Source organism: Ceratotherium simum, chromosome 35, assembly GCF_057802395.1.
Source record: "Ceratotherium simum simum isolate JZ-2026a chromosome 35, ASM5780239v1, whole genome shotgun sequence".
In the NCBI taxonomy this organism is placed as follows: Eukaryota; Metazoa; Chordata; class Mammalia; order Perissodactyla; family Rhinocerotidae; genus Ceratotherium; species Ceratotherium simum.
Window position 1 is genome coordinate 25,866,005 of NC_141934.1, and position 25,582 is coordinate 25,891,586.

Consider the following 25,582-nt stretch of genomic DNA (forward strand, 5'->3'; position numbering starts at 1 on the left):
CGTCCCCTTTCCAGGACAGCCTTGCTCCATCCCCTAGACTAGGGAGATCCCCCTCCTGGCCTCTCTTGAGGCACCCGAAACCCAAGGCAAATTGCAATTGAACATCGCAATTGAACCTTCCCATCTGTAAGCTCTGGGGGCGGACACCCTCGTGCCTCCCTTGTCTGCATTCTGTCCCCGGGCCCCTCACTCCCACCTGGCAAAGAACAGGCGGGCTCATATCATGAATATTCCAGTGACTGTGCGAAGGCAGGAAGAGTTAGAAATGCGCCAGGGCCTCCATACATAAGCTTGCCAAGAACAGGGACAGATAATTGACAAATAAACATAAACCATGGATAATATGGAAAATGCCTTTAAAAGGTCAACCTAAATTGGATTCAGAGAAACGCAAATTAAAATAACATTTCCTCCCTTCAAATAAGCAGAGAAGGAAATAAAATATGCAATGCTGTTGCAGTGAGGGGGAGTCTAGTGGAAGTGCGTTTTTGGTATAAACTTGGGAAACAATTTAGCAATAGATATCAGAGCGGGGATGAGGATGAGAGTAATTACAGTAACAACACCAACCACAACAGTTCATGTTTGTTCAGTTCCTACTCTGGGCTATTTGTAGCATTTTATATGAATTATCTCATTTAATCCTCACAACATCACAACCCTCTGGGCAGGCCTGTTGTTTTCATCCCCATTCAGCCCCAGGAAACAGAGACGGAGAGCAGTAATTTGCAAGATCACCCAGCTGGCAACAGAGGTGGGATTTGAACCCAGGCAGTGGTGCAAAGTCTACCCTTCACTATCCCACTGAAAAGAATATTGATGCCCTTTGGCCTTCAAATTTCACTTCTGGGAATCTAGCTCAAGGAAGTATTCCTAGATAAAGATTATCATGCACACACATGTTCACAGAAGCATTATTTATCCGAGATATCTATTCCGTGGATTATTCTGTTGTCATTAAAACGGTGTTTATGATGAATACGAAATGCCACAAAAAGTGTTTTTGATGAAATTTTACCTGGTAACAAATTCAGACTTATACCTTATATGACCTCAAATTTCACACTAGCTACCCTAAGCATAAAACTTAACCTAAAAGATACAATATTAAGGGACAAGGGCTAGATCCAAAATTAAACACACAGCACGATCATATAGGTAAAGAATCCCACTCAGCTATTCTAGAAAAGACCGGAAGGAAATCCACCAGGATGATGACAGTGATTGGGCGTGGGTCCGGGAACAACAGGCAATTTTCATTTCTTCTTGGTGCTTTTCCGTAAGTCTCTATTTTTTCTTTCACAAACAACATGACTTTTATAATGTAAAAAATTATTTAAAATAAAGGAGAACAAGGATTGTGTGTGGGTGCATATGGAGGGGAAGCAGAAAGAAAGAATTAAGTTTAGCCTTGGAGGAAATGGATTTATGGATAGTTCAAACCATATTGAAATCTAGAGAGGTTGAGAAGAAGTCTGTCTTATTGAAAACATGGCTCTGGGAGAGTCTGTGGGTCATGTCACCTGCCAAGGATTTGGTGCTGGAGCCTGTCACCTCTGGTTGACGGCTCAGTGCAGCATCCAGCAGGGCTGACTCTTGGGAGAAAGCCCCAGCAATGAGAAAAGGCAGGAAAAGCTTCTGCCCTCCACCACACCCTCCCTCCATCATTTTCCTTATTCTCCTTCTAGATTGATTTGGAAGGCATTGGGGGTGACTAAGTGTCCTCCTCCTCAGATATGCCCATGCCTCAGGGACCATGCGGTAAACAGGTGCGACCACATGACAGTGACGGCCGGGATGCCCCAGCGTTCCCTCGCCGCCTTCACACTGGATCAGACGTCACCCTGTTTGGTGCCTCACTCGGCTCCGCCCAGCAGAATTTTTCTTTAAAACCTTACTCTCTAATCATTGAAAGTATTCATATAAGCCCCAGCTCAATTCCACCCCTTCTGTGAAGTGTTCCGAGTCACCTCCCTCTCAGAGACTCCTTCCTTCATGTTCTCTCCATCTTTCTTCACTTCCATTCTGTTCCCTGGTCATTTGCATTGGAATCTGACACACACTCACTGTCTCTGCCTGTCCCAGCTCTGTCCTGTTCATCTAGGGTTTGTGTGGAAGACACTCTATAAACGCTTGCAGCAGAAATGAATAAGCGGACGAAACCAGCTATCGAAGGGGACCAGACTCTGGGAGCATGTTGACAGCAGCATTTTCTGATGGCTCAGAGGCTCCAGAACTGGGTTTCTTTCTCATGTTGTTAGACCTGTTTAAGAGGAGTGTCTATGGAGGTCTGGCCTTAGTGAGAGAGGTGCTCTGCTTTGGCTGAGTCGTGCCCCACTGTTTGTGGCAGTGTTTGGTTGCACAGCCCACGGTGCAGGAAACCTGTCTCTAAGTGCGATTTTCAGACAGGGAAGATGCAGCAGTCATTTCTTGCCGCAGTAGCACTGTGTAACAAACAGCTCCAGCCCCCCAGCAGCTTAAAACAGTAAGCACTTCTCTAGCCCTGGGATCTGCAGTCAGCACAGTGGTTCTGCTGGCCTTGCTCACGTGCCCGAGGGTTAGCTGACTGTCGGCTGATCTAGAAGGGCACCAGCTGGGATGCTTGGGACACTGCTCTGCTTTCTGTGTTTTTTGTCCTCCGGCTGGCTAGCCCAGGCATGATCTCACGGCAAAGAGGAGGTGCAAAAGGCAAGCGGAAATGTCAAGTCTGCCAACATTTCATTGGCCAAGCCCAGAGGCTGAGTGTGAGGGTCCTGGAGGGTTACAGCACTGAGCGTGGACCCTCAGAGGAGCAAGCAGTGGGGCCATTGATACATCAATCTAACGAGAAGGGAAGCCAAGCTTACAGTGTTCACCTTGAACTCCAGCCTCGCTGCCGTCCATCACCCTGATCGAGCCGCAGGGCTAGCTTAGCCCGATTTCCTCTGTTTTATTTATAAAGCTTGCCCCCCCTGGACACACAAAAAGGAGCAAACAGACCATTTCAGAAGGCTGATATTTTGGAAGACTGTTAACCCTGTAAAAGTGGGGCGTCCCCTGAGTCCCCTCCTATAACTCACAACATGGCAGGGAGACAGGTATATATTCAGGGAATTGCAATACAGTGTGGCGAGGGCCCTCGTAGAGATTGTACGTAGATCATTTTTTAATACACACGACATGGTATTGTCATCCCCAGTCTTCATGTGGCCTTAACAGACAATTGGCCCCTCTCTGTAATTCTTTCCAGAACATACCAGGGTAGCATTTCAACTTTTCTTTTAAGCAAATGTTATTAGCTTTGGTGGATATTTTTCAACTTTTCACAGGCTAATGAATAGCAATCCCCTGGAACAGGTCATGTGAGTTAACAAATTCACTGCATACTTTGTAGATACTCCGTCTTTGGAGGGTGCGTGGCCCATGTGGGTCCCCAAACGCAGATGCTGGGACAAGCCCTTGGGGCAGGTGGTTTATCCGGGAGGTGATTCCGGGAAGCACAGGTGAGGGAGTAGGGAGCATGAGCTGGAAAGGGAGAAAACTGCAAAATAGGTGCATTCGGGGGCTGCTTACCACTGTGGGCAACTGGGGCTCAGTCCTGCCAGGGGACCCCGTTAGGACTGTGTGGACCAGCCTCAAAAATGTCGCACTGAGGGGAGGGGATAAGTCACTGTTTATCCACTGACTCTCATTCCTTATTGGCTGGGTTTGCCCTAGTGTTAAGTCCCCAGTCCTTCCAGGCTTCCCTGGGGACAGCCTGAGCATCCTCCAGAGTAAGCCCTGGGATGGAGAGAAGCAGAGGGGCAGACATTCGAGGAGGGGAGCTGTCCACGTGCACCAGAAGTGCTCACTGCAGCTGCAGGTAAACCCAGGGGGCTGAGGGGCTATGGGGCAGGGCCTCAAGGGCATTGAGACCCTTCAGAGGGAAGCACCTGCCTCAGTCTGAGCTCTCCACCAGGGCTTTGTTGAGGCAGTTGGTTTGGGTGCATGGACCTTAAGAAATTTCTGGGCTGAAATTTCTAAATGAGTGTGCCATACTCGGTGAAACAGGAAGGGGAGCTTTAGAGTGCTCGTAGATCTGTGCATAAGTGGGGATGTACCGTTCCTTTTTAAGATGCTCTGTTCTCTGAGCAGCAGTGCAGAGGTTTCCTATGCAGACACCTGGCTTTGTCAGGATTCTCAAGGTCAACCCATGAGGTTGGCTCAGGCGGGTGGTTCCATTTATAACTGTCAGCGTGGAGTGGTGCGTGCCAGGTACTTGCCAGGAAGTATAATCTTAAACTCACTGCTGCCCCACATCTATCGAGAACTTGACAGAGAATAGTCTTTATGAAGGGCTGACCTGAAGGGCTTGTTGTCTTTCCGTTCTTCTAGACCAGCAGTTGCCTACTTTTGCTATAAAGGGCCGGATGGTAACTATTTTAGGCTTTGCAAGCCAGAAAGTCTGTTGCAACTGCTCAACTCTGCCATTGTAGCTCAAAAGCAGCCACAGACAATATGTTAAGGAATGGGCATGGTTGTGTGCTGACAAAACTTTATTTACAAAAACAGGCTGAGGGCTGGATTTGTCCCATGGGCCATAGTTTGCAGACCCTGCTTTAAACAGTCTAAAATCTAACACTGGATGGATTAAGGCAACCAGCACAGACTGCTGTCCCCAGACTGTGATGTGCATGACCCTGCAGAATTAATTAAGTCACGTGACATGGTATAGGGGATTACTGTTTATTAACCTGTAATTAATTGCCTTGACTGAAATGCAAGGAGTAGTGTGCATTGGACGATGATGAGGTGGATGGAGAAACTGCCCTATGAAAGTCACCCTTGTGTCTAACTTCAGATGTTTTGGGCACATCAGTCCTGACATTGTGTGTTGTTCTTTTTTTTGAGAACCCCTGAGAGCACTGAGCAATTGTCTCCTCTATTGTTAGGGACACTCGAAGTTAGGCCATTATAACAAGATTTTCATTTTCATTGTGGCTTCTAGAAAACTCTGAGTCAGATTCATGCATCCCCTAGTTCACGTGTGCAGGGCAATTTGGGCTGTGGTCTTGAAGGAGCCTCGTTCTTGGACTGGGCTCTTTTTCTTTTCCATCTTCTCATAATCCATCACAACAAACTGTGTGTTTCCTTATAAGCTGCCTTGAATCCCTTTTGGAACAAGGCAAGGAAGAAAACAAGAGAAGGGAAGGGAGGAGGGGGGCTATCCCTCAGGTTTCGGATACCATATTTCTCCATCCTGCCCAAATAACACAGTTTGAGCTCCCATTTGCTTCCCCCAGGAAATCTAGTCTTTTACTAGGTTCCTCATTCGACCTATTTCTGGAAATTCTCAAGGGAATGCTACCAAGTGCCACAAATCCTTCCCTGCGGACAGACCCCAGGGGCTCTCTCCAAACTGGGACCTGTCCTTTCACTTCTCACCATCCCGTGACCATGCGGACCAGCAGGCCTATCTCTTAGTGGCCCAGAGCGCTGCTAAGACCAGGTGGTAATTTGTAACAAAACTCATCCACAGGTCTGGGGATAACAGAAGGGAACTCAATGCAGAAAAACAAACCAGCCTGAAGACACTTTGAGGAGCTCTCCATGAGAGATGGGCAGACCAAGGCCCACGGGGCAGGTCTGGCCCACGGCCTGTTTTTTGAACTACCTTGCAAGCTAAAAATGACGGGAATGGTGGGGAAAAAATCAAAAGAAGAATAATCTTTTATAACGTGAAAATTATATGAAATTCGCGTTTCAGTGTCCATGAATAAAGTTTTGTTGGCACACAGCCACGCCCCGTCATTTAGTACCATCTCTGGCTCTTCGCCCTGTGATGGCAGAGGGGAGTAGTTGCAAGGGAGACCAGATGGCCTGCAAAGCCTAAAGTATTTATTGTCTGGCCCTTTACAGAAAAGGTTTGCTGAGCCCTGCCCTAGACCTGGGCCCCTCCCGAGTTGCTTTCTCATTAGCTCAGTGGCCTTTACTTCTGGGGCAGGAGCTGCCTAAGGTGCCTGTTTGCACCTGCCGTTCCCTCTGCCTGGAGGGCCCTTCCCTTCCTCCTCCCTCACCCCCCCTCACCTGCAGGCGTCCCTGACCTGGCTGGGTCAGCTCCTCTCTTGCCTTCATAGCCCTGTCACTGTCTCAGGTTTACACTTGTCTGGACAAGGATTGGATTAGCGTCTGTCCTGCCTCTGGACGGTCTGCTCCGTTCCCCACAGTGATGTAAGGCAGTTCGGAGGGAACATCAAATACAGCGCGATAAAAACACAGGTGCCTGTTTTCACTTAGTGTGTCGCCAGCACCTCGCCCAGGACCTAGAGGACGCTCAACACGTGTACGGGGACTGACTGGATCAAGTTTGGATGAGAAGGGATGGAAGATGAAACCACAGTTAGAAGGGGACTTAGGGTCAAGAAAAGGGGCCGATGAGAGAAACTGGAGAGGCAGTCTGTGCACCGGTTAGAACTGGGGTCTGACGGTGGGCTTTGGATTTTTGGCTCTGCCACTGACTAGCTGTGTGACCCTGGGCCAATTACTTAACCTCCCTGGGCTTCATTTGCAAAATGGGGATCATAATAGCACCTACCTCAGAGGTGTTGTGTGAGATCTAAACGAGTTAACACATATAAAGCGCTTAGCATAGAGCCTGGCCCATTGTTAAGTGTTTGTTGTGAGTTGTGAATTGTGTCCCCCAAAAAGATACATTCAAGTCCCAACCCCTGGTACCTGTGGATGTGACCTTGCTTGGAAATAGGGTCTTTGTGGATGTGGTCAGGTTAAGATGAAGTTCTACTGGATCAGGGTGGGCCCTAATCCAATGACTGGTGTCCTTATAGGAAGAGGGAAATTTGGGCACAGACACACAGGGAGAAGGCCACACGAAGACACAGGCAGGGACTGAAGTGATGTGTCTATAGGCCGAGGAACACCAAGGACTGCTGGCCACACCAGGAGCTGGGAGAGAGGCACGGAGCAGGTCCTCCCCCAGAGCTTGCAGAGGGAGCATGGCCCTGCCCGCACTTGGACTGTGGACCTCTGGCCTCCAGAACTGTCAGAGAATAAATGTCTGTTGTTTAAAGCCTCAGTTTGTGGTCGTTTGTTACGGCCGCCCCGGGAAACCAACGCAGTGCTCCATAAACACTAGTGCCCTCATCGTTCGCGGGGAGAGCTTACCGAGAGGGAGAGGGCGATGGATGTCTCTGTATTCCCTTGGGCACTCCTGTCTGTGCACGGAAGGCACTTGACTGTGGGCTCCTGGGACGCCCTGCCCGAGAGCTTCCTTTTCCACCTTTGGGAGTGTTATCTCCCTCAGTGCACGTGGCAAGCCAGACGCTCGATGCCCCAGGCACAGCCTCATCAGGGAACGGACCGGCTTTGGTGGAAAAATGCGCCAACTTCCTCGCCCCTTGGCTGGGGGCCTGTGAGATATGCTCTACGAGGCGGTAACCTGCTTGGGAACCCCACAGCAGCTGCCCTCCCTTCTCTGTCCCACTTCCCTGCTCCCCATCTGGTGCTTCCTGGGGTCACCTCCAAACAAACCACTTGCATTCGCCTTCTGGTCTCAGCATCTGCTTCGAGGGGAGCCCAAACCCAGATGGAGAGTCTGCAGGTGGTGGGTGGACAGGCTCGTCTGGCGGGGTGAGGTCCCAGAGAGGCCGAGCGAGACTTGTCAGGGCCCTGGTGGGCGAGTTGACCTTGAGGAGGCGCAGGGACCTCCGAGGTTGGAGAAAAGAGTGTAAGATGGGTGTAGATGGAGGTAACTGCAGTAACAAGAAAACTGGGGTGGGGGCCGGCCCCGTGGGTTAGCGGTTAAGTGCGCGCGCTCCGCTACTGGCGGCCCGGGTTCGGATCCCCGGCGCGCACCGACGCACCACTTCTCCGGCCATGCTGAGGCCGCGTCCCACATACAGCAACTAGAAGGATGTGCAGCTATGACATACAACCATCTACTGGGGCTTTGGGGGAAAAAAAGGAGGAGGATTGGCAATAGATGTTAGCTCAGAGCTGGTCTTCCTCAGCAAAAAGAGGAGGATTAGCATGGATGTTAGCTCAGGGCTGATCTTCCTCACCAAAAAAAAAAAAAAAGAAAAGAAAGAAAAAAAAAAGAAAACTGGGGTAAAAAGCTCCAGGGAAAGAGGTGCAGTGGCATTGATTTCTTTTCTTTACCCTCTTCAAAAAAATCACCAAGTCATACAAGCACATAATTAAAAAAATCAGATTGTCTAGCATAGCACTCTAGTGCTGAGTGACAGGTCCTCTCCCCATCTTTCACTTCCCCTCTCCTGGCCCTGGAGCCAACCTCTATCTACGAGTTTTAGGTTTTAGTTCTGAATGACAGGCTTATGTGGTTAATTTTACCCACCTCAGGCATGGCCTGTTGACTTTCTGCTGTGCCGGCTGGTATAAGATGGTGAAGTAGACACAATTAGAAGATGGCCCCAGGATTCCAGCCCCCCGGTGTACACACACCTTCTCCCAGTTATTCAATCAAACACTATTCTGGGTGCAGCTGATGTAATTAAGTTTCCAAATCATTTGACCTTAAGATAAGGAGCTATCTGGGTGGGCCTGACCTAGTCAGAGGAGTGCTTATATCTAGGTCTAGGGATCAGAGACAGAGGAAGTCAAAGATTCGCAGGACAAAGGGGATTTGATGTTTGAGAAATGCTGCGTTGCTGACTTGAAGATGGAGGGGGCCACATCGTATAGAACTTCAGGTGGCCTCTGGGAGCTGAGAGTGGTCCCCAGCTGACAGCCACCAAGGACATGGGGACCTCAGTCCTACAAGCTCAAGGAACTGAATTCTGACACAACCATGTGACCTTGGTAGAGGACCCTAAGCTTCGGATGACAGTGCAGTTTTGATTTCAGCCTGGTGAGACCCTGAGCACAGATCCCAGCCACACTGTGTCCAGACTCTGGACCTTCAGAGCTGTGAGCTAATAAACATTGTTTTAAGCCACCAAGTTTGTGGTAATTTGTTATGCAGTGTAGATAGCTGGTACAGCTGGTGTAAGATGGTGTAAGGATTGAGCTGTCACACCAATCCTCATCGCCACTGTGCCTTCTGCCAGCCTGGCTATTGCTGCCTTAGTCCACTGGCCACCTCTGCAACTCCAAACCATGACCTTCCATCTCCTTTTCTTATTCCAGCCCCACAGGTGGTGTCGTCTTGGCTTCCCTTTTTTTTTTTTGTTTTACTGAGGAAGATTCGCCCTGAGCTAACATTTGTAGATTGCTACCTCTATTTTGTATGTGAGTTGCCACCACAGCATGGCCACTGATGGTGGTGTAGGTCCACGATTGGGAACTGAACCTGGGCCGCTGAAGTGGAGTGTGCCGAACTTCACCACTAGGCCACCAGGGCTGGTCCTCGGCTCCCCATTTTGTAAACTGCAGACATTTTTAGCTTTGTGGGCCATATGGTCCCTGTCACAAGTCAATTCTGTCCTTATTGCAAGAAAGCAGGCATAGACAGTATGTAAACAAACGAGCATGGCCTTGTGCCAATAAAACTTTATTTACCAAAACAGACTCTGGGCCCTCCTGCCCTCCAGACCCCATTCCATCTCCTGTCCTCTGTCCCATGAACCATTCCTCTCACCAGATCAAGGCTGCTAACTTGGGCATTCTCTCTGCTGGATCCTCAGAGGTCTATTTCCAGTTTATAAAAAGCAGATTTCTGATTGATGTGCGGTAATGGAAGCCTTGGGAGTGTCCAGGGGTATCTCTCCTTGTCCGTGACTTTTCAAATGGTTTGCTTCTATCTGATTCTGTTCAAGTGAAAGCAAGAGGCCCTTGGAGCGTGAGGATGGAGATGCAACTCCATCCTTTATAAACAAACTCAGGCCCCACTCAGCCCAGGCATCCAGAGTCAGGGGTCACAGCTGGAAGCATTTTCCTGGGAAATTCAGGGTTGTCACGGGCATTTATCCGGTATTTTATTGTAACTGGTTAATTTATGCTTTATTTACCTTGTGGATATGATCTGAAAGTTAACTCTGGGTAACTGCTGCCTTTTCTGTTTCACGTTGTCAGGAAAATATATGTCTCTTTGGCTGAAAACTTTAAAAAAGTGAGAAATGGAGCTTTGGAATAAATTTTCCACTGCTCACAATGAGGAGCCCCCAGTCACCACGGTCTGTGTTCTTTTAAGTCCCTAAAAGTAGTTTCTGCTGAGAACATTCAAGTGTTTCACCTTAGGCTGCAGAATTTGGAACTAATCTTCAGGATCAACGTTGCTGGAAGTCGGTCCAGGAGTCATTGGAATAACCCACCTTGTGGTTGGAAAACGCTGATTCTCCGGAGGAAAATAACAGAGAAACCCAGTGGTGAGGTCGCCTTGTCGAGCCCAGGCCTGCCCTTCAGATGCTCCCTGCACGTGGGCGCGCATATGGGATATGCATCGGGTCCTGCCTCCGTCAAGGAGTTGCCAAGTAGAATTTGCATTTAATGCTGCTCATCATTTCCAATTGTTCTCCAAATAAAACAGGCCACGGAGCTGAGGCGAATGTTTCGAAGGCATTTTCCACTGGGTATGGGTCCAGAATAAATAATAAAGAGAAATCTGCCCTTCCAAGCACTTCTTGGAGACAGCTTTTAACTCAGACCAGTGGGAAGCCATTGACAGATACAGAATAGAGCAGGACAGATGAAAACTGAAGTCAGTGTGCTGCCCCAGCAAGCTCTACCAAGACTATCCTCTCAGGAATTGGTCATCTGCGATGGCCGATAGAATGCAATGGCGCTCTCCTGTCTTTCTCTCTCATCTCTCTTCCTCTCCCCCTCTCTCCAGCCCTCCTCTCTCTCCTTATTCTCTCTCTGTTTCCTTCCTCCTCCCCTTCCTCACTCCCTCCGTCCCTCCTTCCCCCCTTATAGTTATATGCCCTTCACCTTTAAAAAAACACTTTTTATCTTACAATAATTACAGACTCTGCAGAAAGTTGCAAAAATACTATACATAGTCCCACGTACTCTTCACTCAGCTTCCCCCAGAAGTTACGTCTTACATAACAATAGTACAGTTTCAAAACCAGAAATGGACATGGGGACAACGTACGTGTCTAATTCTACGTCGTTAAGCCTATCGGGCTCAGGGCTGGCCGCCCCAAGATACGCCACAGGGGCGTATTGATTATTTTGAATTAAAGTTACTTGAGAAACAGCTGGTGCAAAAAGGGTGCTCTGACCCTCCTCTGTCCCTCTGAAAGCAGGACATAAATGTCCTCTGTGAAAGGTACCCTCCCTGCCCCAGGAGGTAGAGGGACATCCTTATGGCCAGAGATGGGGCATTCGGAGCCAAGAAGGCTGTGTAAACAAACTCTGCTTAGATTCTTCACTAATTAATACCCAAACCCAAGTTTCTTTGTCTCGTCAAATTCTCAAAAATTTATTGTTTCTTTGTCTAAAAAGTATAAAAGCTGCCTGCCCTGGTCACTTCGTAGGTCCCATATCTTTGAGACCCTCATACCTATGAATGCAATTTTTTTTCCTCCTGTTGATCTGTCCCATGTCACTTTAATTATTAGGCCAGCAGAAAGCACCAGGAAGGGTGGAGGGGAGATTTCCCCTTCCCAACAGGCCCTTTGTCTTTTAATGCTCATTCTTTTATGTAAGTTTATTCCATTTTCAAGATTCTTAACTTGCTCGAAGGACATGTACCAAATATTTATATTCTTCCAGAGAGGGGCACCCTCTTTTCTCCATCTGCTCACTTCTGGCTCATCCTGCTGGGCCTGGGCCCTCCGGCACGGCATGACTACGGGGGAGAGAGGATTTGTAGAACGAGTTCCTGATCTTGCGGGGCACCTTTGAAAGTGCTCTCACATTCCTCGTCTTATTCAGTCTCCATTTATTTTCATTTAATGAGTGAAAGGAGATGAAATTGAAATGAGCCCACCACGCTCCTGGTGAAAAGCTCTGATTACAGATTTGACGAGAAAGCTGTTCAAACCTTGGTCTGAAATGAATTTCGTGGGCAATCTGCACGCATCCGTCAGGCGGGCAGTCTCCCGTGACGTGGATAATTGCAGGCAAGCTGAACGGCAAACAGCTCGTCATCCTGCAGGAGCAGAGGGAAGCTCAGCCTGGTCACGGGGCCTGGGCTCTTACCAGAATTTGCTGGGAAGCTGGCAAGTAGATATGTACTCTCAGTACTCACACTGCCCACTCCTGTGACCAGATGTGTGTGGGGTTTTCCCCCATCAAGCAATTCTCCAACACCGGCTGGGTGTCCTACAATTTTGACACTGTCTTCCCAGAGGTGGCATCAGATCCCGCAGGTTAAGGGCTCAGTCCCACAAGACTGCCCTCCCCCCAGCTTCAGATGGCAATCGCAAGTCCAGGCTGTTCCCTGCTTCTGACTCACCAGCTATAATCAGGGGTTCCCATGCCCTCCTCCTCCAGTTCGATTAATTTGCTAGAATAGCTCACAGAACTCAGGAAAATAGTTTACTTACTAGATTACTGGTTTATTATAAAAGGGTATAACTCAGGAACAGCCAGACGGAAGAGAAGCCTAGAACAAGTTATGTGGGAAGAGGTGTGGCGCTTCCTCGCCCTCTCTGGGAGGTTGTGTCACTCTCCCATCACCTAGATGTGTTCACCAACCTGGAAGCTCTCTGAACCCTGTCCATTTGGGGTATTATGGAGGCCTCGTTGTGGAGGCATGATTGATTAAATCGCTGGCCACTGGTGATTAATTCAATCTCCAGCCCGGCTCCCTCCCGGGAGGTCAGGAGGTGGGACAAGGTTCCAACCCTCTAATCACAGGGTTGGCTCCACTGCAACCAGCCCCCATCCTTAGGGGCTTTCCGAAAGTCACCTCATTAACATAAACTCAGCTGTGGTTGAAAGGGGCTTCTTAGCAATAACAAAAGACATTTCTCTCTCTTATCGCTTAGGAAATTCCGAGAGTTTTAGGAGCTCTGAGCCAGGAACAGCAACGAAGGCTAAATATATATTTCTTATATTAAATCACAGTATCATGTTCTGGTGAGGAGAGGGTGGCTCTATCAGTTCTCAGGAATTTGAGCGGGTTTGCTGCTTCTGGCTCCTTCGACCTTTAGCAGTGACCTTTATCTCTGAGTGCAGCGTGGGGCAGCTGGTTAGGAGACCTGGGACTGAGGACCGGACCTGACCAGCCAGGGGGATTCAGGGAAGGCGCTTGGCTGTCCTGGCTCTCTTTCCACTCATGTCTGCGTCCCTCCCTGGGAATTAGCAGGAGTCAGCGGGGGAGAGAAGGATGCATCGTCCATCCATCTCTACGGGGCTCAGGGGGCTTGTGCACTGAGAAGGAGGAGCTACAGAGGCTGGAGAAGCCTGTGGGCCCCAGTTTGTCCCAAATCGACCTTTCTGGAACATTCAGCTGCAGCGGGTGAATGGATTTGAGGTTTTCTTTCTCCTTCTGAACAGGCAGTATATAAAAACGAAGGAACTCCGGCTGCTGGGGAGACAGTGCTTAATGATCTGAAAACAAGCCCCAGTGTTTTCCTTGGCTGGGGTGAGAGAATGGTTACCCTGACTGGAGCTGGCCTTTCTGAGGCACATTTCAAGTAAGGCTGCCCCTGTCGGGGTGGGGCGAAGTTGAGGAGGAGGAATATTTTATGAGAGCCCCAATCCAGTGGAAAGCATAACATCGCATCCAAATGGTTTGCAAAGGACTCTATTTCAGCGGGGTGATACTTCAGAGAATCCACCTTTCTTTACACTTCTTGAATTAATCCATTGGTTTTATGTTATGTAGCCTAAGGCATCCAGGGAATAACAGCTGCAGACAAGCCTGGGATTGGGAAGGAAGGGCTTTGGTGGGTGGACTGGTCACCTGAAGTCCAAGATGAGAGATCCTGCACCTGGATGTCAGCAGTGCGAGCGACAGGGAAGAGCTGGATCTAAAAGATGTCAGAGAATCAAAGAAAAGGGACTTACAGCTGTGTGACCTCGCCTGTGTTACTTAACCTCTCTTTCCTCATCTGCAAAATGGGGTGTGAGAGGCAGAATCACGGCCCCCCAAAGATGCCCACGTCCTAAGCCCTGGAAGCTGTGACGGTGTTAGATTACGCGGCGAAGGGGAATGAAGATGGCCGCTGACTTGAAGAGAGGGAGATTATCCTGGATTATCCAGGTGGCCCCAATGAAGAGGGAGGCAGAAAAGGAGACGGGAGTGATGTGATGTGGGAAGGAATTAACCCGCTGTGGCTGCTTCCAAGACAGATGAAGAGGCCACTAAGCCAAAGCATGCAGGTGGCCTCCAGAAGCTGGAAAAGGCAAGGATAGGAATTCTCTCTAAAGGCTCCTGGAAGGAATGCACACTGCTGACACCTTGATTTTAGCCCAGTGAGACCCGTGTCAGAATTACAACTACAGAACTATAGGATGAGACATTTCTGTTGCTTTAAGCTACTCAGTTTGTGGTAATTTGTCACAGCAACAAAAGGAAACTAAGAGATGGGGACAATGACAGCACCTACCTCTTGGGGTGTCTGCGAGTGTTAGATGAATTGTTATGTGGAGAGCACTTAGAACAGTGCGTGGCTCAGTATAATGCTGGTGATGATGATGACGATGACGGTGGAGAAGATCGTTAGTACTGTCATTAACATAAATATGCTTATCTGGAGGGACGCCCACATCTGGAGCATCAGGAGGAAGGGAGAGCCAGAGCGGGAGAGGGGTGCAAATGGGAGCCCAAAGGATGCAGGGGCAGGACCTTGGGAGGCGAGAGTGGGCAGAGGTGGTGACGCCTAGGGTCAGGTGGTGGGAGGCGTGACGGCCGAGACCCGAGGGCCCCGCCAGCTCAGCATGGTGGAGACATCACTGGACTGGGAGCCTGGGCTGCAGCTCTAGAGCTGGGCCGGTTCAACCTGGCAGCCGCCGGCCACACGTGGAGCCCTTGGAATGTGGCTAGCCCTGGATGGGCTGCAAGTGTGAAATGCACACAGATTTCAAACACTTAAGAGAAAAAAAGAAAAGAGATGATCCCATTAATAATTCATGTTGATTGCAGTTGAGATTTTGGATATATTGAGTTAAATGACACTTGTTTATTAATCTCATCTATTTCTCTTTAGTTTTTTAAACGTGGCTACTAGGAAATTGAAAACTGCATCGGTAGCTTGAACTAACACCACACTAGAACTAACTGTGCTGCTAAATGTGAGTGTGACCTCAGACACGCCTTTTGTCCCCTCTGGGTTTCTGTCTCTTCGTTTGTGAAACCAGGTGATCTCCAAGGTCTGCTTAGCACATCCTGGGGTTTGGTGACCAGAAGGTCGCTGGGGAGCACAGATAGAACCATTTCAGCAGAAAGGTACATTGAAAAGGACGAGGGCCAAGGAAGCCGAGGCCAGGACTGCTTTTTGGGAAGGTCGGCAATGCAAGCTAGGAAAGAGATGGGGCTAAGGATCATTACTCATGCTCTTGCAGAGACGTGGCCAATCCATAATCCAAGGAGAGGGAACTAATGTAGGGGGAGAGATTAGATCGACAGCAGAGAGAGGGTGAATTGATGGAGGTGCCCTCACCGAGGGAGGCAAAGAAGAAGATTTAAGAGCTGGGCAGGAGTTAACCTTGGAGGGGGCCAGGAGAGAACGAACAGGTGAGCAATAAATTGAACAATTAGCACACTTTATCAAAACTGTGCCTCAAAGCGCAAATGAAATAGAATCGGGTGCCCCAAAGGATGAGACAGCTAACAGGTGCTGGAGGAAGTCAGGAAGGGGAGAAGGTATTCGCTGCAGGCCGGAACATTGGAGCTGGTGGAGGAAAATGAATTCGGTGGGGCAAAACGCACGCAAAGGAGTGGAGCGTGGGCTGGCTCGGATAATACGCAGGCCAGGTGGGGCCGCACTACAGAAGGCGGCAAATGCCCAGATAAAATTAACTGCAACCCCAATTCCAAAGAAATGCAAAATCAAAGGCAAAAATAAGCATGTTTTGCTCTCTGACCCTAACCGACCTATTTTCCCAGTGTTTGTTCCTGCTGCCCCAGAAAGGATTAATATTCTCTTAATTCCCCCCAAATCTTTTGGGGCTGGAGCATCCTTTGCAAATCAACGATTCCGATAGCAGGGTTGAAAGGTACCACCAGAACCCACCTCCAGCCAGTTCGTGGAGGGAGATTCGTGTCTCCTGTTTGACATCTTACTTCTTGCTTCTTCTCTTACGTGTGCTACAAGAAATCACCATTTCTCTCATATTGTCTCAGCTTCAGACAGAGGCTTAGTAAAATCGCCCCACTGCTTTCTTGTTTTTGACCCTGTTACCCGTTCTTGTCTGTCCCTTCTGGGGGCCTGCATCTCCATCTTACCCGGAAGGACGAGGGCGGCGTGGTTGGGGTACGCCATTCCTAATTTCATCTGATGGGATAATCCGAGACTGCACAACCTCGAGGGACCGTCTTTTCCATGCTCAGGCCTCCCTGTGGAAGCCCCTTATGCTTTTTTATTGGGGGAACCAGCCTGCCTGCCATTAGCCCCATGTAACCATCCCTCCCCGCTGGGAGGCTTTTTTCCTTCTTTATCCAAGACAGACAGTAGGGAGACAAGAAATCCCAGCCCGATTTCTTTCTCTCTCTCTTTTTTTTTTTGTGAGGAAGATCAGCCCTGGGCTAACATCCATGCCCATCTTCCTCTACGTTACGTGGGACGCCGCCACAGCACGGCTTGATGAGTGGTGTGTAGGTCTGTGCCGGGGATCCGAACCTTCGAACCCCAGGCCGCCAAAGTGGAGCGTGTGAACTTAACCACTACGCCACTGGGCCGGCCCCCCCAACCGTACTTCTTTTTGTTCCTTAAGATCCAAACCCCATCTTTCCCCTGATGCCGCCAAATTGAGGACAGTCTGTGTTCCTTTCCCTGGCTTCTGGCCCATACCTCTGGCAAACGAGAGCGTGGCGTTTCCGGCGCCAAACTCTCTTCTCCGCTCTTCCCCCAACTTTTTAAAAAGTCAGTCTCTGAAGTGTTGATTTTCCTGCTGTTTTCAAGTTCAATCAGATTGGATTTCACGACAGGAAATACCTCCCCAGCCTCTCCCTCCTTCTCCCCACGCTTCTCTTTCTCCTCTCCCGTGTGGCTCGTCGGCTTTGGGCTGAAGAGGCCAGCGGGCGGACTGAAACAATATGTTCCTTGGAGCCGGGTGTGTAAAATGAGGACGCTGGGGCACAGGCTCTTCTCTTTCCCAGTGAACCTCGGTGCCCCTCGGTGGAAAAATCCAGCTCTCAGAATAGCAGCCTCTTGGCCGCTCTCTGGCTGCAAGGTGCTGCGTTTGAGTTAGTGAAAGGACGCTTTTGATTTCGCAAAGATCAAAGATTCTTTTGGAGGTTTATTTTGTCCTCCTATGGGGGAGATATCTGGATGCTGAAACAAAGGGAAAATGCTTGCAGCGGCACCTGCACCTGTGATCCTGATGGATTATGAAAGGCTCTGACGTGCCTCGTCCCGTTGAATTCTAACACTGTGAGGAAACTGGGCCACAGGGAGGTTAATGCCCAGTGTCACAAGATAGTAAGTGGCAGTGATGGCGCGAGAGCTCAGGGCTTCTGGTGCCTGGGCACACACGCGGCCTCCACCGGCGGGGGCTCTTTGACTCTTACACTGGAGAGGAAGGAGGAAGAACATCTCAAAGATCTGGTGCACTTCTGACCCATTGCTGCAAATTCCCCGTGTCCTGCCGGACTGAGGCCCTTCTGCCATCCTCTTGATTCGGGAGTTGTCCTTGCTAACGAGGCCAAAGGAAGTTGCCTTATGTTCTTTATCTATCTGCTTCTCTCGAATGGCTGGTTCTGGACGTGTCTGGAATGTGGGCTGTGCCGGTGCTCCCAGCCTCCTTCTGGCTCACCCCTCGCCCACCTCTGGGAGGAATACATCTGCCCGCGACTCCCCCGCTCTGGGCCACATGACATTGGACTCTGGATAAACATCTCTGGGTGACACAAGATTGATGCCTCCATAAAGGCTTCCCGTAGCTCACACAACGCCCCTTTTGTGGGAACTCATGTTTTCCCGTCGGGCAACTCTTGCTGAAACTGAGCTGCTTGTTACCGAGACCACAGCCCCCCCTCACCCCAAAGCTTTCCAGATCAGGAATTCCCAGCTGCTGGTGGTGCCTGCTGCTTCCCTGTTGGGTTTCTGCTCTGAGCTGATGGCCACTGAAGGCCACGTGGACTGAGTGCAGATTGGAGCCCTGACCCCTTACGAAGGGCTCTCCCCAGGAAGGCCGTCCAAGGCATGGTCCCTGATCTCCTAATTCGGATCGGGGAACCCCCATCCCCATTGGCCTCAACTCTGCTCAAACCTCCAGTGACACACACAATGGCACAGTCTCCATTAAGCAGACTGGACATCAACATCCAGGCCGGGAGTTGGGCCCTGATTTCTCTGTTTTCCCTGGAAAAACGTCTGAAATGTACATTTCACCTTCCAGACCATCAGAAAATTCCCTGGTCGCCTGTGTGAGGCAGAAGCTCCCTCTGGCACGGGGAGGTGCCTCCCTCTAGTGTGGGGCCGGGCGTCAGGGCACTTGGCTGTAGGACGCAGGAGAGCAGAAAATACTGACTATATTCGTCTCCTTAGTGCCTGGAGCTCCCCTGGGGAGCTGGGTCCCACGGGGAAGCTGCCTCTGCTTCCATCCTCTGAAATGTCCACACGTCCCTACTCGGTGATCAATTGTCTAGTCATTTCATAATTATGAAGCTAATGTGTGCTCATTGCAGAAAATTCAAAGGGGATAACGGAAGGGAGAGGATGATAAAAATGCAGCTAGAAGTCATCTATCCACCACCCCTCCCCTTCGAAATACCCACTGTTAACTTTTTTTTATTGACGTGAAATTTACATGACATAAAAGTAACCATTTTAAAGCGAACAATTCAGTAGCATTTAGTACATTCACAATATTGTGCAACCATCACCTCTGTCTAGTTCCAAAACATTTCCATCACCCCAAAATAAAACCCTGTACGATGAACTCCTTGTATATTCCCTACTGCCATTTTTTATGTCTATTTTGATATAGTTAATACTGTATTTCCAATGTTGCACCCTGATTTTGTCACTTAGTTAAAAAATTTATTTTATATCAACATTATTGTGCTATAATTTACATATAATAAAATGTATCCATTTATAATGTATAGAGTGATGGGTTTTGACAAATGTTTACACCTGTGTAGGTTACAAATGTATACACCTGTGTATGTTACACCTGTGTAACCTCTACCTCTAGATCTTCTAGTTAAGATCTAGAATATTTCCAGCACTCCGGAAAGTTCCCTGGAGCCCTTTTTCAATCTTCCCTATCTCCCCTTAAGGCAGTCACTGCTCTGATTTCCATTTCTATTAGTTTTGAAGTTCTAGAACTTCAAATAAATGGAATCATCCAATGTGTTTTCCTTTTTGTATATCATCTTTCACTCAGCACTATCCTTTAGAGATTCATCTACACTGCTTCATGAATCAGCAAGTTTGTTCTTCGTTGTTGCTGAGTAACTGCAATGCAATTGAAAAATAAACGGTATGAATATAAAATTTTATGAGTAAACAAATAAGCAAATAAAGTTTATTCACTTGTTCTTCTATTGATGGATGTTTCATTTTATATTACAAATCTTTTCCATGTTTTTGATAACTTCACAAACAATTTTCAACACCTGCCTCATGTCATTGGTTGGTTCTAACAGTTTGCTGAGCAACTTTATTATTCATGGGCATTTTGCCTCTTCTGTTGTGATGAACGTCCTTATGCACAAAGTTTTGTTCAGGATGATACCGGCCCTGATATCAGTTCCCCTATACTAAACCCAGAATATATGGGGTTAAAACCAAAGGCACTCATCCTCTTTCCCTGTTTCTCTAAGTTACACTCACATGTAGATATTGGTTGTTTTACAAATTATTAAAAGCCCAGGTGGCCTCAAGCTGGGCTCACACTGATGTTTTGGCTAATTACCAGTTCTTGAGGTTTGTTACAGGGAAACTGATATCAAGAAGCTAAAGCTTCTCAGACCTCAACTCCTTGGCTTCCTGGCACCAGAATCCACCATCCACCACGGAGACAGGGACAGTTGAAGGAGACCCACCTGCAATTCCCTTATCCGCCATCCTCCTCCCTGCAAGCAGCCTCACAAGGCCAAAGGCAGGCTGGTGGAAAAGCGCTGACCAGCAAGGCCACAGGCTCCCCCTCCCTACCCGCAGCCACATTCCTCACAACCTTTAAAACCCCTTGCCTCCCAACTTTCGGGGAGATGGGACAAATTTGAGAGCTCTCGTTTCCCCGCTGACGTCACCCAAAATAAAAACTCTTTCCTTGCCGTAAGCCTGGCGTTCTAGTTTTATTTGGCCCCTCTTGTGTGGCGGGTAAAGAACCTGGGTATGTATCCGGTAACAAGACAGATGCTTGGAAGCAAACAGCCAAATCGAAGTTAAGACCATTTTAAAGGCTCTTGACAAACATGGTCATGTTTCTTTCTCTACACCCCATTATCTATATAAAGAGCCTATATATAGGGTGATTATATGACTCAGTTCTGGCTAATAAGCTATAAGTGGAAATCCAATGGAGACTTCTCTGATTGCTTTGCTTTCTTTTTCTTTTTGGTGAGGAAGACTGGCCCTGAGCTAACATCTGTGCCAATCTTCTTCTATTTTGTATGTGGGCCACCACCACAGCGTGGTTTGATGAGAGGTGTGTAGGTCCGTGCTTGGGATCTGAACCCGCAAACCCCAGGCAGCCGAAGCAGAGTGCATGACCTTAACCACTAGGCCACCAGGCCAGGCTTTGCTTCATTTAATATAAGTCCCACTCCTCCTGTTTGTCACTTTCTCTTCTTCTTGCTTCAACCAGGGGATGAGGCTAGAAGTGACCTTGAAGGGACATTCCCCACTAAAGATGGGGAAGCAGAACAGTCTATCTGGGAGGCTGGGAAAATTCTACTGGCTTCAGAGGCCAGATACGGGACCAACAAATAGAAACTTCAGTGAAGAAGATATTAAGTCCATAAAAGGAAGAAGTTATTCCAATTAGGAAGTCAGTGAATTCCTTGTCAACCGAGATATTCAACCAGGAATGGAATGCCCACGTGGGGGGAATGTGGAAGGAGTACAAGCATAAAAAGTGTGGCCTCTGAGGTTTCTTCCTTCTCTGAATTTGGTTTTATGCTCCTACTCAAATGGGCATGGCTTTCTGTCTTTTGATTCTGTCAAGCTTGAAGGTGGCCATATGACTCCTTACGTCCCTTTTCATCTTAACAAGGATGTTAGAATTCATCTCATTCCTTATAAGACTCCAGAAAGTTGGTTGACATATCCTTTAAAATTGAGCTCTGATTCCCCGACCCCTAGGTACACACTCATCAATCTTTCTTCTGTGGTTTTATTAAAAGGTCTTTTGTGTGCATTAAAAATGCAAAATATCTACCCAATGCCAAATTCCAGAAATGCACGGATATGAAAAGATTTGTTTTTTAAAGGTTTCTTATGACAGCTGCCACAGTGGTCATTAATATGTAAATTCCATTGGCTGAGAAGGTTGACTTTTGGTCGTAAATTGCCTCTTTCCTCCTGATAATCCTGTCTGACTCTACAGCTGTCTAGACAATGGAAAAATTAACACCACGAAACAGAATAGTTTAAAAACTTTTGGAGCCAAATACTTTCTTTTTTTAAATTTCAAAATCCATGGTGAAAAATGTGAGACTAATTAGTTAATTATGAAAAGAATCCCTCTGGAGTACCAACCCTGAATAATAATAAAACCTTAACGTTTGAACAGCATTTTAATACTCTGAAAAAGTACTTTTCCATACGTTATCCTCTTTGATCCTTTGGAATGTGTGGCTTTATTACTGTGACCCTGCTCCAAGGTTGTAAAGACCACCAAAATGTGACACCTCAGCTTTTCAGCATTACCATCACATTCTCTTTAACAAATTAATTCCTTGCAAGAAAATGCAACCTCAGCTCATTCAGATAGGTCAGTGTGTGACCTAGTTGAGAGAAAAGAAAATGACACATAAAAATCTCTTTTTTGTTTAACTCTTAAGATCCTTCATTGGCTTTCCACTGCTTTGGGATCAAAACTCCCCTAATTTTAACATGATTACCAAGACCCTGTATGATTTGGCCACAGCCAACCTCTCCCCAATCTCATTTCTTGCTAATTTCCCTTGACTCTTCTTCCCTTTGTCCAAACTGGCCTTTTAAAGTCCTTCCAAAGTATGACCCCTCTCCTTTCACTTGTCCCCACCATCCTTCTATGCATCCTTCACCTGATTGACACCTACTTATTAAAAGTCACTTCCTCAGGGAAAGACTCCCCCTCCCCTTCTCCCTATACCAAAGTGGATCAAGTTTGTTTGTTATATATCTTCCTAGAACAATGTTTCTTTCCTCCAAGTAGAGGTAAATAAACTACAGCCCTCAGACCAAATCTGGCCCTCCATCTGTTTATGTAAATAAAGTTTTATTTGCACACCACCAGGTTCGTTTGTTTATGTATTGTCTATGGCTGTTTGCTTTCTTTAATGTTTATTTTTTCCCCAGCTTTACTGAAATATGATTGACAAATAAAAATTGTATATAATTAGGTTGTACAGTGTGATGTTTTGATATAAGTATACTTTGTGAAGAGATTACCACAATCAAGCTAATTAACATTCCCATCACTTCACATCGTTACTCTTTTTTTGTGTAGTGAGAACACTTTAGATCTAGTCTTTTGGCCAATTTCAAGTATACAAAACATTGTTATTGACTCTAGTCATCATGCTGTGCATTAGATCTCCATAACTTATTCATCTTATAACTGAAAGTTTGGGCTCTCTGATCAACATCTCTACTTTCTCCCCACCCCACAGCCCCTGGCAACCACCATTCTATTCTTTGTCACTATGAGTTCAACTTTTTTTTAGATTCCACATATATGTGAGATTATGCCATATTCATCTTTCTTTGTCTGGCTTATTTCAGTTAGCATCATGTCTTCCAGATCCATTCTTGTCACAAATGGCAGGATTTCCTTCTTTTTTAAGGCTGAATAATATTCCACTGTATATCTACATCCATATCTATACCTATACCTATATCTAAACATCTATCTATCTATATATATCACATTTTATTTGTCCATTCCTCTGTTGAGGCACACTTAGACTGTTTCCATGTCTTGACTTCTGTGAATAATGCTTATGGCTGTTTTCTTGCTACACAACAGAGTTGAGCAGCTGCAACAGAAACTGTTTGACCCACACAGCCTAAAATACTTACTATCTGGCCCTTTATGCAAAAGTTTGCCAACCCCAGCTCTAGAGCATTGCTCTTGGTTTGCAATGATACATTCGTCATTAAGATTATATGATTATCTGTTACTTCTTTCTAGACTGTGGGCTCAGAACTTGGCATTTGCTCAATAACTTTTGTTGAATGACTGGAAAAAATGAATGGAAAAAGAAAGAAGAGATTGAAAGGAAGAGGGAGAGAAAAAAAGGAACAAAGGTTGGGCATCATTATGATTATCTGTGATGCTAAAAATGCTGATCTTTTGAATTAAGTAGTCATGCTCCGTTTTCATTAACTTCGCTTTTGAGCTTCTTACAAAGCTGTTGATAGGATAGACTGAGGCCACCAATGGGATTAAATGCCGACAGCTGGGTCCTGGATTGAGCATGGGATAACTGCTGCCCATCTTGGTTGGGCCTATTCTCAGGAACTAACTCCCCAGCACACAGATTTTTCAGGGATTCAGCTCACCGTGTCCTCCTTCCATCTGAAAGTCTTCCAGAGAGAATAGCTCTTAGTTTGTGGAACTTCCAACCCACTAGGGGCAAAAGAAGATGGTTAACACTGTGGGGCAGTTTTGAAACATAGCTACAAATGCTTTGACACTCCTCCCATTGAAAGATGAGGTCTAGGTCCTCTTCTCTTGAAACTGGGTGGCCTTGTGACTGCTTTGACCAGTAGACTATGGTGGGAGTGACCTCATATGACTTCCAGTGTGAGGTCATAAGAGGCCATGGAGCACCTGCTTTGTTCACTGGAACACCATGTGTGGAGCCTGGAGCCGCCATGTAAGAAATCTAATTATCCTGAGCCTGCCATGCTGGGGAGACCACATGTGACCCTCCACTAGAATCCATCTGAACCCAGCCTTCCAGCCATCCCCACTAAGGTGCCAGACATACGAGTGGCGCCATCTTGGTCTCTGTAGTCCAGCCTATCTGCTAGCTGAGTAGTGCCGAGTGATCGACACCATGTAGAACAGAAGAATCACCAAGCCGAGCCCTGCCTGAATCCTGACCACAGAATTGTGCCATATAAGAAAATGGCTCTTATTTTAGGTCCCTATCTTTTGGACTTGCTTGTTATGCAGCAGTAGCTCACTGAGACACACTGTGACCAAGCTAGTGACAAGAAGTATCTCGTTATGGTTGGGCGTATACGGGAAGTCATTGAAATGGCCTCTTCGGCCCCCCCCATGCCATTCTGGATTGGCAAAGCAAACATTTTTATGCCTATTTTTCCAGATGAGGAAATTAACACAGGTTAAATCACTTCAGCAAATGTGTCGAGGACCCACAATGTGCATTGTTTTGTCACTGCAGAAACTACAAAGGTACTTTGCTTTATAGCTGGTGGGGAGACACTGAATGTTTGGAGAACAGGGTGATATGAATCTTTTAAAGCTCTCTGTTTCTAGGCCAGGGAACTTGTGACTTTCTAGCATTTAAGTAGAACACTGGGAGTGTTTTAAAGGAAGTTTCTGAAGACTAGACAGGACTGTATTCCTGGTGGTGGCTGCCAGGGAATGGTTGATGTAGAGAAGCATGAGTTTGTCAAATTTATTGAACAATATTAAGGGGCCAAGCTTCTGTTCCAGCAAATGGCAATTATTTATTATCTGAGTTCTATCCTGACCTTCCCCATCTCCACCTCTTTCCATCCCTCCAAAAAGACTCTATTCCTATTTTATACTTTTAACAAGGAAATGCTTGGCATGGAAAGAATTCTGTCTTTCCCATCCTACACTTGCCTTCTGATGGGTAGGGGCCAGGACACATCTCACGGATGTCTCCTTGTTGAGATGCTCTATGTGGGTGGGTGATGGGGGGCCATGAAGACCAGAGATTGGTGGTCTGCGGGGTCACGACTGGGGTTCCCATAAGGGTATGTGTTTGGCAGCTTATGAAGGGTGGTCTATAGATTTGGAGGATGTGCCAATCTGAAGCAAATGTAATAATCCACCACAGGGTAGTCAAATTTCCTGTTCCTTTCCTAAAACACAGCACCTTGACTTCAGTGACTGTGGATTCCTGCCCCACCAAGAGACAAATGTGCATACAGTCCCTGGTACCCTGGACATCTAATAAGAATTCATATCCCTTACATCCATAAATTGTGATGAAGGAATTTTCACATAGATCTAGAAATAACGATCCTTTCTTCACAGCCAAAGTATACGATGGAAGACTACTGAAAGGTGGAAGCATCGTAAATTCCAAACAGAAGGATAATTTTGCAACGACAGTTTGGAGCCTGAAGAAAAAAAAGAAAAGAAAGCGCTGGCGCTAAAAGCATGGGGGAGTTGGCAGGAACAAAGGCATAAAAATTCAACCAGAAAAGGCCAC